The 16,196-nt window shown below is 29.7% G+C and overlaps 1 pseudogene; it reads right to left on the bottom strand.

Annotated features, from left to right (window-relative positions):
* Positions 1 to 7,153: 7,153 nt before the first annotated feature.
* On the bottom strand, positions 7,154 to 10,907 carry LOC137819712 (disease resistance-like protein DSC1; annotated as a pseudogene).
* Between the last annotated feature and the right edge of the window lie 5,289 nt (positions 10,908 to 16,196).

Raw genomic sequence — 16,196 nt, forward strand, 5'->3', positions numbered from 1 at the left:
TTTACTCAAACATACTCTTCCTCCCAACAAATAATTAATATGATAACTACGGTACTTGGATTCTGGTTACTGAATCGTTTACTTTGGGATCTGGTTAGTGAATCTCGTATTTCAACATGCCTAGGTTTATCGTTATTTTTGTCTGCCACAGTTGCTGTTCCTTAGTCGACATTTTTTTAAGGTGTGGCATACTATCTTATTATCAAATTCTGTAATAGGGTTCTAGAAGGATTTGAAGTTACAAAATATGTCCATGGAGGTGTTTGCGCTGATTGGATTTCCAAGGTCTGCCTTCTAAAATAACCCTTTGCCTTTAGTTTTGATAATTGATGTATTTTATTTACTACCATTATTTAACAAGCAACATAGCAACATATTTTTATTTTGTGCTTATAATTCAACTGCTGAGATCAGCTTCTCACGTTATATCGTAGTTACAAGTATCTATCACTCAAAATTATCGTGTCTTATAAACTTCTTGGATACGTAAAAGGGAAATAAAATTGAACACAGTGGATTGGTTTTTTCTTTTTTAGTTGCAATATTATTTAATTTAATTTCACTTTTAACACCACAAGAAAATTATTGAATAGAAATCAATTTTAGTGATAAAAAATAATTAATTATCATATAAATAAATTAAAAATTATTTTAAAAATTAAAATAATTTTTTATTTCTAAATTAGTTTTTATTATTGTTAAATAAATTCTAAATTAGTATCTAATTAGTTACCAAAATTTTAACTACTAATTCACACAAATTTCAAATCAAAACACACATGTTACTTGGAAGACGTGATATATTTGCATTTTAGGCATTGATTTGCTAGTAGTTTAGGGTTTCTACGTCTTCTTTCATTCATCTTTTGATTTCATCCTATCAAATGATTTCTTTTTGCTTCACCATCCATAAAAATTAATATTTTTAATTTTTAAAATTAATTTTTAATTTAGTTAATATAATAATTAATTTTTTATTTTAAATTAATTTTTATTTAATGATTTTTTAAGTATAATATTGTGTTTGTTGAGAGAGTGAAAAGCGGTAAATGTGTTGATTTAGGTTTGCTTTTCCATCCTTTTGTGTTGGATTACAAAATTTGAGTTGTGATTGTTCACATTTTCTGCTCTCTCTCAAAAGTCTTCCTCTTTCGCAGCGTCTGTTTAAGAAAACACCCAAACACCCTTTTAATTAATATTATTATTAAAAAAAATACAAATTCTCTATTTTTTATAAATTTATTTTTATATTTTAAAAAGATAATTAATTTATTTTATATTAATAATTACATTTATTTTTATTATTATTAATAATAATATTATTAAATATTTGATACAAATAAAATAAAATAAAAATAATAATTATTAATAATATTATTATTTAATAAGTTTATTTAATTATTACTAAATTATTTAATTTATATTTATTATTATTATTTTTAAAATTAATTTTAAATATTATTATTATTTTAATGTTTATTATTAATATAGTTCACTTTTTTTATTAATATATATATTATAAATATATTTATATTTTTATAATTATTATTTTTACAATTTTAGTTATATTTTTTTTTTATGTTTGATTATATGCCTCTTTAGATTTCGCGTAGTTTATGAACAGTATTGTTAATGTATCACAATTATTGGCTTAGAGCAAATGATACACTTAATTCCAAAAAAAATTGGAATGTGGAACGAAACACTGTGTAACATTTTTACACTGATTTCAAATTACATCCACGTCCAATTATTTTACAAAAGTACCAATTTATAAGTAATTCAAAGTGTAATTTGGAACAAAGGAAAAATTATTTTTATAAATAAAAAAAGGAGGGCACATATTGCACATAGGAAAATGACAATCTTGCTTAACCTTGTTTTTTTAATACCACTTTCTTACTTTTTTTTAATACCACTTTCTTACTTTTTTTTAATACCACTTTCTTACTTTTACCCTACGCCGATTGAGATCTTTCCTTGTGCGGTACAGGTCAATTTGGCTCTTGACGGAATACCCCGTTCATCGAAACTTCAATGAGAAGAGGTAGGCTTGGGTTCCTGGTACAGGTATAATAAAGTCAGTAGAGCTGGTATGTATAATAAAGTCAGTAGAGTAAATAGAGGTAGACTTTACTTCTATGCGTACTTCTATGCGTACTGAGCTGAGATGACAAAAATATACCTTTTCTTTTTATATCAGTTTACCTAAAATTTCAACATATGACAAAAATATTCCTTTTCTTTCTATATCAGTTGTACAGTGAAACAAGTATATATATCATTGCTCTTGCACATATTGTAAATGAACTCTCTCTCTCTCCTTATTTCTCTGCACTGAGTTGCAGTCACGGTTCTCCTCCACTCCGGTAACCAAAGAGGCTGTAAGTTCATCCTGCATGAAGTTTTTCTTAATACCCTTTTTTCATATGCTGGTTTTCTTATTTAAAGGAATACTTCAGCCCAACCTTCCACAACCCTTATACTACTTAAGGTTCAAACGTGAAGAAAGATCATCCATGCCTTACTGCTATCTTTCTCGCATTTCTAATAAAAACGCCTTTCTTCTATTTCTTTCTCTTAGTTTGTGGGTTCCACTGACATCTTCTGCTTCTTCCACTCACACTCTTCAATCAAACTACGATGTCTTTGTTAGCTTTAGAGGTCCAGATGTTCGTGTAGGTTTCCTTAGCCATTTGATTGAGGCACTTTCTCTAAACCAGATTGTTTCCTTCGTAGATTACAATATTCCCAAAGGACATCAAATATCTGATGCACTTCTAAGAGCAATTGAAGTATCATCTATTTATTTGATTATATTTTCAGAAAACTATGCTTCTTCAAGCTGGTGTTTGTTAGAACTTGTAAAAACTGTTGAGTGTCGTAGAAAATATGGACACATGTTGCTACCTATTTTCTACAAAGTAGATCCTTCAGATATACGACATCAGAGGGGAAGTTATGGAGAGGCGTTTATTGCTCATGAAAGAGAGTACAATCTGACCACAGTGCAAACATGGAGATATGCTTTGAAGGAATCTGCTAATCTAGCAGGATTTGTTTCATCTACTTTTAGGTTAGTTTTTTCCTCAATAAAAAATGACTAACTTTTTATGCTTCTTTCTGTGCATAGTTCGAAAAGTTCAGCGATAATTGAGTTGTTGTTGATATATATTATTTTGAAATTTGCAGGATGATGCTGAGCTTGTTAAAGAGATTGTTAAATCTGTGTTGAATCTCAGACATAAAGTTAATTCTAAAGAGGAGTATGAAATTGATACACAGTTTCCACATGCAGAACCATTGCTGGATCTTCCAGTTACTAGATGTATGGGTAAGATAATCCTCGCAGAAGTATACAACAATTGTGTTTTTTTTTATTGATAATATAAACTATTTTAGATATCAATAATATTTTTAGTTTATAAAATGGTTTCTACTTTAATTAAATAGTAACTAATTATTTTGGTATTATGTATAAATGCATAAATATAGAATATAATGAATCAATTTTTATTTGTAAGCTTTTAGTTATAACTGGTTAAAATACTCAAAAATAAGTTTGAAACTTATAATTTAGTCAGTTATAACAAAATTAGTTATCATGTATTGTTCTCCACTTATGTTGAAAGAATGTATATATCCAAATATCTCAGTGTTAAGATACGAATAAGATGTTAGTATTTAAGTTTATTATGAGAAAAAATTCAATATTCTCTTTGAAATTAGATTTATCAATGTTGTCTTATAAAAATATGCAGTGAAGTTTGTCATTAACATCATAACATATAATATACAATTATTTAATTGTAATTATGAAATAGAAAATAATTAGTCACTATACATTACATGAAATAGAAACCAATTTTTAGATAAAAAAATAATTAATTGCTATAGTGACTAAATCACATACCATTTTAGAAACTAAAAAAAATATTTGGTTTCTAAATTAGTTTCGATTATTGTTAAATGGTTTCTAAATTGGTATTTAATTAGCAACCAAAATTTTTGCTACCAATTATTTAGATTCTAAATTTAGTAGCAAAAACCTTGCTAATTAGACATTAATTTATAAACTATTTAACAGTAATAAAAATTAATTTAGAAATTAAAATTTTTTTAGTCTCTAAAATGATCTCTAATTTAATTATTATAACAACTAATTATTTTTTTGTCTCCAACAATTGATTTTTATTTCATGATTTTCTTGTAGTGATATTAACTAAAATAGATACTATTTTAGAGACAAAAAAATTATTGATGTCTATAGTAATTTCTATTAACTATTAATATTTTAGATTCTAAATTAGTCTCTAAAAAATTAATAGAAACTAACTTAGAATATAAAGTAGTAAATAATTAAAACCTTGGTAGATAATGGTTAGACACCAATTTATAAACTATTTTATAAATTTTCATTGATAATAGAAACTATTTATAGTTTATAAAATAGTCTCTACTTTAATTAAGTAGTAACTAATTATATTGGTTTCTAAAATTAGATTTTATTTAATGATTTTTTTGTAATGGTGTCTGATGTAATAGCATTGTACTTTAAACTTTATATGAGCTGAAATTTCTAAAATTAGTTTTTATTTAATGATTTTTTTTAATGAAGTTTGTGATGATGGAATCACATTGTAGTTTAAACTTTATATGTGCTGGAATTTCTAAAATTAATTTTTTTTTAATGATTTTTTTATAATAAGGTTTGTGATGATATAATGCCATTTTAGTTTAAACTTTATATGAGCTGGAATTTATGCAATTGTGCTGCATAATTATGCTATTATAAGTGAGGGTGTGGCAAAGACATATATGTTTTTCAGTTACTTTTGGATTGTACTTAGGTAGTAAAAAAAAGGGTTAGGGTTTGGAATTAGTATTATTGGAGGTGAAGAAGAGGGGGAAGGTAGACAACAAAATCTGTTCTCACTATAATTAACAGTCTCAGCATTGAACCAAGGTTGAAACTGAAGATTAAAGTGAGATGATGAACTTTCTTATCTGGGTTTGAGTTGGTTGGAATAATGGAGTGTTGGTGTAATTTTTGTACCTTTTCTTAAAGCCACTAGACTATGTTTTTTTTTTGTTTTCTGTTTGCTTCAGAGATTTACTTCTAGCTCTTTGGATGTTACTATAATTACAATTATGCAGTCTGTTTTAAGATCTTCGTACTGTTGAACGCACACATACCAATAATTTCTACTGGAGAGTAAACCCTAAACACCACACAATAACTCAATTTTGTTCAAAATATAGAATTGGGAGTATTCCAAATGTCCTATTTTTTTTTTTAGTTTTAGTAGTTGTTGTTGTTATTGAGGTTTGTGTTCTTGTAAGAATGAGTAGAGTATTAAAGAAAAAAAATCTACAGAAAAGAAAGAAATGTGTTATAAAGTTTTTTAATAAAAATATAACATTTTAAAATTATTAATAATTTTTTTCAATAAAAATAACATTATAAAAATATTTCTAATATAAATTCTTGATATACAAAAATTTATTACACAAACACACAAAAATCATGAATAAGATCCTAAAGAGATTGGAGATTACTGTAACTCAGATTGGACATTACCTCCTAAACCCTAGACATGAAACTATCTTCCTTGAATAAAGCGTCACTTCTTCATCACATACTCTATATAACAGTATTTATTCATCCTCCCTTCTTTTCCATTCCTCTATAAAAAGATGTTCATATTTTTATTTTTTGTTCGAATCCTTATAGACTCCTAAAAAAAGTAAAAAAATACATGACGGATGTTCATAAAAAAAAATTTCATATTATTAAAAAAATATTAAATATCAATTAAAGTCGAATTTTTAATATAAAATCAATTAAAAATCTCATATTTCATACCACGACATGATATTTATTTATGAGTCACCTAAAAAGTGTTCAAAATCCTCTTCTTTTAATTTTTTGGACCAATTTGTAAATAGTTTTTTCTTAAAAACTGAAATGCAAAATTAGATGCCCGTGGATGCGTGTCACTTGAGACTGTAATGTTCCCTTCTACTGCTTGTGAACAACTGATGGAAAATAAGAAAAGAGTTGCTTTCTGGAACTGCTTGAAATTGGATGAACAATCTCTCACCGCTATTGAGTTGAATGCACAAATTAACATGATGAAATTTGCACACCAACATTTTTCCCGACTTGGTGATGCTCAAAGTACCTATGTGTATCCTGGAAGTAAAGTTCCAGAATGGCTGGTGCATAAGACAACACATGATGACTACGTGATTATTGATCTCTCTTCTATTCTTTCTCATAACTCCTCACAAGTAGGCTTCATTTTTGGCTTTGTTGTTCCGGAAGTCCCATTTGGGGGTTTGGTTCTGGAATTTAAGATTAGTACTGGTGGTGAAGCTAGCCATATCAATGTGTACATGGACAGACCTCGTCATGTTATTACATCAGATCATGTGTATCTAATGTATGACCAGGCATGTTCTCGCTACCTAAACAGTCGTGCCAAACATGAGCCAAGGTTGAAAATTAAGGTTGCATTGGCATCGCGAACGCTCACATCCAAATACGTACCATTACAGCTAAGAGCTTTTGGAATCAGCATGATCAATACTTCAGACTTTCACAATTTTGTTCAAAAAGTAAAATTTGGTGATAGTATACCAAATGTCCCAATTCTATTAAGATTTTTCTGTACTTTCGGCATTCTTGTTTTGATTGGGACTTATAATATTTATGTCAGAAGATTGGTGTAGAAAAAGAATGTCCCTCTAACAATAACTTTGAAAAGAGAATATAACACTAGCATATTTTGGGATGAGAATAGAGAAGGATTAACAGCAGCTTTTTTACTTCACTTTATTTTGTGAGAGTACAAGTTAATGTATCTTTTGAATTTTCTGAACTATTTTTCTTACTTTCTTCAGACATTCATTCATATCTCTGAAATGTTTATTTATTAAATTAAGAGGTTTTATAATTTATAATGCATTTTAACGAGCAAGCATTCTTTAATTATATTGAATTCAACAAATGTTTGAATATTTTCAATTTCAAAACAAACCCGTATGAAGTTTACTGAGTAGCACAGTAAAGTTTTTAAATTCATATAAAATTTAAACTTATCAATTAAAAAACTATATATGTATAATATATCCCAGTAAAAATGTCACATTAACTCTTTAATCCTTATAAACTAAATATTTTATATATCCCAGTAAAAACAACCATGCAGAAAGTCCAGAAACTATAAGAAGAATCCCAGCATTTGGAAATCAATGATATATACATTCACTCACATGCCTCCTCTTTCATATTCTCTCTTCCCTCTCACCTGTTCCACACAGCAACAGGGTAGACTTCTTAATGTTCCTTTGGAATTCCAGCATCACCCAATTCTTGTTTCTGAAGAAAATTGCTGGTTGTGCTCACCCCAAACCCTCTTAACTGCACCTTTATGTATTCGGATGAGAGTGCTAGTGATGTTACTGTAAACTTAATTTTCAACCTCCGTTGATGTTTGGCACGACTTTGTAGAAAGCGAGAACATGCTTGGTTGTACATCAGATACACGTGATCCGACTTAATCCCATGATGTGGTCTATCCAAGTACACAATCATACTGTCATCTTCACCTTCATCTTCACCTTCAGTACTAATCTTCAATTTCAAGACCCTTTCCCCATTCGGCACTTCCGGTAAAATGAAGCAAAAGATGTAGCCCAAGTGAGAAGAATGTGGAGAAATAGTTATGTAATCATCATGTGTGGCCTTATGCATCAACCATTCTGGAACTTGGCTTCCTGGGTACACATAAATACCTTGAGCATCACCAGATGTAGACAAATGCTGGTGTGCAAATTTCACCATGTTGATTTCAGCATTCCTCTCAATAGCCGTGAGAGAATGCTCATCCAATTTAAAGCAGTTCCAAAAGACAACCTTTTTCTTATTTTCCTTCCATTGTTCAGCAATAGGAGGGAACGTTATACTCTCCAGTGATATGCATTCACGGACATCTAGTGTTTCAACTGATGGAGGAAGCTTTGGTAGGGACCTAAGCTTCTCACAGTATCGTAGATCTAGATGTCGCAACCCTTCAAGATTTTTTATGCTTTCAGGCAAGCTCTCAACGTAAGTGAATGCAAGATTTAACTTTACAAGCTTGCTCTGAGATCCAATAGATGAAGGGAGTTGCTTGATACTGGTGCGTTCTAAATTCAACCTTATCATATTCTCTGAGGTCACTGAGAAATTCTTTAGTTCCATGCAGCCGTAGAGGGAGAGATAACGAAGAGAGTCCAAGTGAATGTTGCTTCGAAGGCTTGTGAGGGACGTGCATCCATCCAAATCTAACTTCTCAAGATTTTTGAGAGAGAAAATTGATGGATGAACACTGGTCAACCCTACACAGAATCGAAGATCTATTACTTCAAGGTTTGGGGCCTTTGAAAAGTCTAGCAGCTCCTTTATGTTTGAGGATGAATGCAGGATAAGGACCTTTATATTCACAAGATCCTGTAGCAGCAGTCAAAACAAACAGATTATTGAAGACACTGCATGGACTAATGTTAATTTTAGATTAAAAGGTACATAAGGATATAATATTTACCGGCACTTCTTGCCATAGTTTTTTCACCCGGCTATATGGCAAATGCAACTCTACTAGATTTTCTGCAGAAAACTTTGAAGGCAAATATTCCAAAGGATAATTCGTCCAACCAAGATATCTTAGCTCATTTGGCAGAGATTCAAGCCCTTGAGGAAGATACAAGCCCCACGGTTCACAGAAGAGAATATCACGAGTTCCTGCAGTGTACAAATTTAGAAAGTGGAGCTTCCTCATCTTAGTAAATACTTGTGGCTTTAGATGTAGTTGCTTCATTCTCAGCAAGTTGATGACTATGCTTCTGATAGCCTCGTTACCCTGCAAGCAAAGTAGTAGAAAAAATTTAAACATTGCTATATTCTACTTTTTCTAAAGATATCCAATTCTTCTTTGTTATTTTATCTACTACCTTGTTGTGTGTAAGTACTTCATAAACGCCATCAGGATCAAATAGTCGCCTCTGGCTTCTGGGGTCTTCAATAGATTCTTGGCCAGCAATCTGCCTAGCAGTTTCTTTCTTGTATAATGTCATGCATTGATACAGTATTTTCTTGAGAAATGCTGATAAGAGCTTTATCCTTCAACCTTTCCAATCCCGCAACCACTGAATAATCACGATCTTTCAATAAAAAATCTATGTACTTTACCTCCAGTTGCAGCCCATAAAAAAAACATGCAATATCCAAAAAAATCCTCTTTTCATCCTCCTCAAGATCATTGTAACTCAATTTAATAATATCATAAACCTTTTTGTTGTGCATTTGTCCTTCTAATTGACTTTCCCATATCTCTTTATCTTTGCCATGAAGACGGTGACCCAAAAGTTTAAGAACAAACGGAATGCCTTTGGCATAATCAACCACTTTCTCTGACAGTTCCTGGTACTCTGCTTGCAGATGTTTTCGCTTAAAGGCATTTAAATTGAAAAGTCGCAAAGATTCATCAAAGTTTAAGGCCTCAACTTGGTATACATTAGCAAACTCTTTAGCAAGAACCTGTTTATCTCTAGTTGTCACAATGATTCTACTACCAGATCCAAACCAAGTTGTTCTAGCTAAGATTTCTAGTTGCTCTGAGTCATCGACATCATCTAGAATAATAAGAACCTTCAAGCGATGCAGTCTTCTGTCAACTAACTTCTGCCACCCATTAGATATGTCAACTTTTAAATGTTCTTCTCCTAATAATGTTGAAAAAAGCTTTTTCTTCAATGAGAATATTCCATGTCTTCCTGAATCTTCCCTTATGTTAGCCAGAAAACAACAACTATCATATTCAAAACAAAGTTTATTATATACTTCTTGTGCAATAGTTGTCTTACCAATACCACCCATGCCCCAAATTCCAATCATGCGAACATGTGTTGCTTCTAATTGCAGCAATGATTCAACATGAGCAATCCGTTTACCAATTCCAACAAGCCCTTTGGAGTTAACTTGGTGAACATGATTCAACGTCCTCCACACAAATTTAACTGTCTTTTTAACAAGTTCAGCATCATCTCTGTGCAGCAAAAGAAGTAATGAGAAACTCAGAAAAGAATCAAGCATATTTGGATATGTAAAACAAAGGAAGAACAAGAGAAAGAGAAACAAAAACAAGAACAAAAAAACTATCTTCTGTAAATATAAAATATTTTGCTTCAAATAGAATTTTTCTTTAGATATCTTCAACAATTATAAGGAGCCAAAAACTCACTGAAAAATTGGTGAATGAAATCCTGATAGATTAGCAGATTCAATCAAAGCAGATCGCCAGCTTTGCACAGTAGTGAAGGAATAGTTTCTTTCATGTTTAACAAAGGCATCTCCATAAGTCCTCCTTTGGTGCCGTACCTCTGAAGGATCTACTTCGTAGAAAATAGGCATTACAATTTGTCCATTTTTTCTCCTGCACTCCAAAATTTTCTCAAGTTCTAACAAACACCATCTTGAAGAAGCATAATTTTCTGAAAATATAACCAAAGAAATTAATGATTCTTCAATGGCTCCTAATAGTGCTTCAGATAGTTCTTCCCCTTTCTGAATGTTATCATCTACGAAGAAAGCAATTTGCTTCTGAGAAAATGCCTCAATCAAATGGCTAAGGAAACCTCGACGGACATCTACACCTCTGAAGCTAACAAATACATCGTACTTGATTTGAGTAGTGTGATTGGAACAAGTAGAAGATGTTACAAACACCAGACAAATGAATACAACATATTTGATTCTATGAGAAACTCGGAAACACATTGGGTTGACTACACTCTGCATCTTAATTTCTTCTTCTCTCTACACCTTTGAAATATAAAAAAACAATTATCAGACGCAATATAAGGAACATGTTCCTTTGAGAGTCATCAAGGAACATGTTAGTTTGACAATTTGATAACAAGACAGTTAAAAAAACACCAACTTACAATTATGATGTGACCCAATATAATTTAAATATTTTAAAATGGATTCATTTAAAAAAAAATATCAAATCCCTTCCTCTTTTACAGAAAAAATATAAATTATATGAGAATACACCAAGATCCTTGAGAAGTAGCAGCATTTGAAGTGAAAGAAAGGGGGAAAAAGAGAGATTAGTCTCTTGCCTGAAAGCTGTGTAATTCCTTGAAAGAGCTTCAATGTTGTGTTGTTGAGACTGCAAGAGTCTGTTTTAGTTTTAGTTTATTAGAGAGACATTTTTTCTGAATTTTAAAAGGAGAATAAGACAATTAGTGAATTGCAAGGTGGAAAAGTAAGGACATGACATAATCATTTATTGTTTGATTGTATGTTCAAAAAGTTCTCATGCTGTTCTTATCATTCACAACTCATTGAAAGGAACAGAAATGAATGAAAATAATTTTTTAAATTAAAAAATGACTTAAAAAGTTAAGCTTTTTACTAAATTATTTTTAGGTTGTCGTAAAATTATTTATTATTTTCATCTTATAAAATATTTATTTCGAGAAGTAAAACGAAAAAGCATTTTTTATGAGTTTGATATTATTATAGCAATATAAATAAAAGAATACTCCAACCTTAAACCAATGTTGTGACTGCTACTTAAAATCACTCAAAAACTAACAACTTAATAAAGGAGAGACAAGAAATTAGAAGTGAATTGGTGTCATAATTATTGATACTTTTTATATTTATATCAGATAACAAAATGTCCTTTTAATAATTGTAATAATTGATGTTGATTAAAGAAAATAAATATGGGACACTAAATTAGAGACAATTTTAGAAAAAAAAAAAAAGTCTTTGTAAGTAGAATGTATTTTAAGAGTTATTCTTTGTTTCATAACTAAAATTAGAAATTATTTAACAATAATATAAACTAATTTAAAAATATTTTTTTTTTCTAAAATTGTCTCTAATTTAGTTACTATAGCAACTAATTATTTTTTGTCTCTAAAATTGGTTTTTATTTCATGATTTTCTTATAGTGCTAGCTTCCATTTCACAACTCTGTCACACAATACACTGAACCTCTGCCATTGGTTTTCATTGATATTAATATTATTATTATAATTAAAATTATTATAAATATTATTATTAATATCATTATAAATATTATTATTAATATTATAAATATTATTATAAATATTATTATGAATATTATTAATTTTATTAATATGATTATTATTATTAATATTATTAGTATTAATATTATTATTATTATTGTTAATATTATTAATATTATTAGTATTAATATTCATATTATTAATATTAGTATTGTTAATATTGTTAATATTAATATTTTTAATATTAATATTTTTAATATTGTTAATACTAATATTTTTAATATTGTTAATATTAATATTGTTAATATTGTGAATAATAATATTGTTAATAATAATAAGTATAATAAAAATCATAATCATACTAAAGCATTTGTTTGGTGTAGTGGTTAAATTTTGTTTGAGTTATTTAAAGGAACCTTCCGTATTCGCGTTTTTCTTGTAGTGTATAAATAAAAGTATTCTATAGTATATTAATAAATGTAAATTTGAATTTATAAATCAATTTTATAAAGTTAAAGTTGAATTTAAAAGTTGAATTCTTAATAGAAATAATGAAAAAAAACTAGGTCTTTTTAAACGTGTATTAGATTATTATTTTAATTAAAATTTAAGTAATGTTGGTGAAAGGGGTTTGAGAGTTCTATTTGGATTAAAAGTATATGAAAAAAATGTGTTAAGTAGTAAAAAAAATAAAGAAAATCACTCTACATGTTTGAAAGAACAGAAGTGAATGAAAGTAATTTTTGAAATTAAAAAAGGACTTAAAAAGTTAAGTTTTTACTAAATTATTTTTAGGTTGTCCTAAAATTGTTTATTATTTTGATCTTATAAAATATTTATTTTGAGAAGTAAAAGGAAAAAAGCGTTTTTTGATAAGTTTGATATTATTATAGCAATATAAATAAAAGAATACTCCAACCATAAACGACTCAATTAATGCTGTGACAGCAACTTAAATAACTCCAAACTAAGAACTTAAGAAAGATGAGAGAAGAAATTAGAAGTGAATTAGTGTTCATAATTATTGATTGATGTGTCAAAGACAGTTGCCAAGTTGAAAGCTAATGAGGGTTCACTTGAACCTGGCAATTAACCCAAGTGAGAAATGGACAAAAGAAAGCAATAAGATAAAAGAGGAAAGATCTACAAAGGGGAGTTCAGGGAGTAATTTTATTCCTCTCGCACGAATCATTGCTTTTTTTATCTTTTGCATTTGAATGGATACAAACATAAATGGTTTTTGCTTTTCTATCGAAACGAAGCATTAAGGACACAAGTGAGAAAGCGGGATTCAGTGGGGCTCCAGTGTCGACAACACAATGGAATTACACTTTTTAGATTTACATCCCAAATCTCCTTCTTATAATTGATTTGCACACAAAAATTCAAACCAATGATTAAAAAATTATATAACCATCAAATGCTTTATTTAATTATTCATTTTATTAAATAAATAATTTATTTTTTATTTACTAAAGAGTAAAATTTTCCCATTAAAAAATTACCAAACGGTATCAAATAAAAATATATTAAATAATTTATAATCATTAAAAATAATATTATATTATAATATAAATTATTTATTATAAATTTAAAAATACAATTTGAGACCCACTCCCAAACATGACAAACTATCACACACAAAAATATAGAAGAAATCATCGTTCATGTCTTCCAAACGCTGTCGTGTCCTTGCCAAATTCTCCTCTCTCGTCGTGCCTTTGCTGTATAAGACTGTGCTGATAAATTACAGTAAGAGAAATGTTGAAGATCTCATATCGACTAGAAATTAGGATATTTTATCGACTAGAAATTATGATATTTCATTATATATAAGTGGGTGCAAACCTCACCTTATAAGCTGATTTTGTGGGATTGAATTAGGCTTAAAGTGTGTTGGAGATCTCACATCGACTAAAGATTAGAGCTTGAGTTAGACTTAAAGTCCACTTTGTAATAAGAAAAGAGGTAGGATGTGGCATATATGAAACATACATCATGGATGTGTTGGTATTCTTTATATGAACATACATCCACATATATATATTGCCTCTTTTTAATTTCTAAGTAATAATAACACTTGGATTTTCTAAACATATTTCCTTAAGAGTAATATTGATAGGAAACAAGTGACTATATTCTAAAAATAGGAAGATAAGGGATTAAGTTTTGGCTTATTCTTCAATATTGAGTATAAAAAATAACTAAAAACACTAGACATACTATATCAATTATAATAATATGATTAGTTAATGATCTTTATTTATAATTTAACTCATTTTAATTATTCAAATTTGAATATTTTTTCCATCGGTATGTTGTCATAGAACAAGCAATTTAGAATTGGGATTGCAAAGAGATGTTACGTGAAAAAGAGCCAAATTAGTTTGTGTGCCTGTGACTTGGTGGGTCCCACGGTTTTCATTATGTGTCCTTTGTTGTGCCGCCGCCAATCACGCTCTCTCTCCACTGAGGGCTCTTTCTTAACATGTCATTGCTGAAGGTTGGTTTCCAAAGCCACACAGCCTCACTGTGCATATAAAACTTAATTCTATTTATTAACTTAATTTTATTTTCTCCAATAACATTTCTGATTTATAACACAAGTACACATATTCTCCCTCTTCTTCTCCTCCAATAATAGTAATTCCAAACCCTAACCTTTTTTCTTTTACTACTACCTAAGTACAGTCCAAAAACAGCAAAAAATAACTGAAAAACATATATGCCTATGCACACCCTCACTGCTTTTTACAGCATGTTTATAGTCTTTGGCACACCCTCACTTATAATAGCACAACCTAAATTCCAGCTCATATAAAGTTTAAACTATAATGCCATTACATCACCACAAACCTCTACATTCCTTGCTTTTGCGTTCCCAAAACCTTTCCTTAAAGACCTCTGTTGATGCTCACAAATCCCTTCAGAACTACTAAAAACTTCTGCATAACCTTCATCAGTGGCAGCACAGCTCTATGGGACTTCTGAAACAACCAAGTAAAAAATTAAACCCAAACATCAATTGTCATGTACTCACAGTGGTCTACTTGATTCACTTTCTTTGATAACACTCCTGGTGGTATTGCATTTTTATTTTATTTGAAGGCACTCAAATTCTAAATTTATAAGGATTCATCAATGTTTCATTCTCTACCTTTATTAGTATCAAACAGTCTGCAAAACACATGTTTTAAAGTCTACAAAAAAAAATTATCAGATAAAAAAAACACAGTTGTTATATATTTCTGCGAGGATTATCTTACCAATACATCCAATAACTGGAAGATCTTCTGACTTTAACCGTAGAAATGTTTCTGCATGTGGAAACTGTGTACCAATTTCGTACGGCTCTTTAGAATTAACTTTATGTCTGAGATTCAACACCATTGACGACACACATTTAACAATCTCTTTAACAAGCTTAGCATCATCCCTGCAAAATTCAAAATAATATATATCAACACCACCTCCATTATAATTATTTTGAAACTTCAAGTTCGAACTATACACAGAAAGAAACATACAGTGTTAAACATTTTTTATCAAGGAAAAAACTAACCGAAAAGTAGATGAATGAAATCCAGCTACATTTGCAGATTCCTTCAAAGCAAATCTCCAGGTTTGCACTGTGGTCAGATTGTATTCTCTTTCATGAGCAACAAAGGCCTCTCCATAAATTCCCCTCTGATGTCGCACATCTGAAGGATCTACTTGGTAGAAAATAGGTAGCAACATGTGTCCATATTTTCCACTACACTCAACAATTTTCACAAGTTCTAACAAACACCAGCTCGAAGAAGCATAGTTTTCTGAAAAAATAATCAAATAAATAGATGATACTTGAATTGCTCTTAGAAGTGCATCAGATATTTGATGTCCTTTGGGAATGTTGTAATCTACAAAGGAAGCAATCTGGTTTAGAGAAAGTGCATCGATCAAATGGCTAAGGAAACCTACACGAACATCTGGACCTCTAAAGCTAACAAAGACATCATACTTTGATTGAAGGGTGTCATTGGAAGAAGCAGAAGATGTCAGTGGACACCACAAACTATTTTCTACTGTTGGCTTTTCCAGGAAGAGAGAAAGAAATAGAAAAAATG

Source organism: Phaseolus vulgaris, chromosome 10 (assembly GCF_000499845.2).
Source record: "Phaseolus vulgaris cultivar G19833 chromosome 10, P. vulgaris v2.0, whole genome shotgun sequence".
Lineage (NCBI taxonomy): Eukaryota > Viridiplantae > Streptophyta > Magnoliopsida > Fabales > Fabaceae > Phaseolus > Phaseolus vulgaris.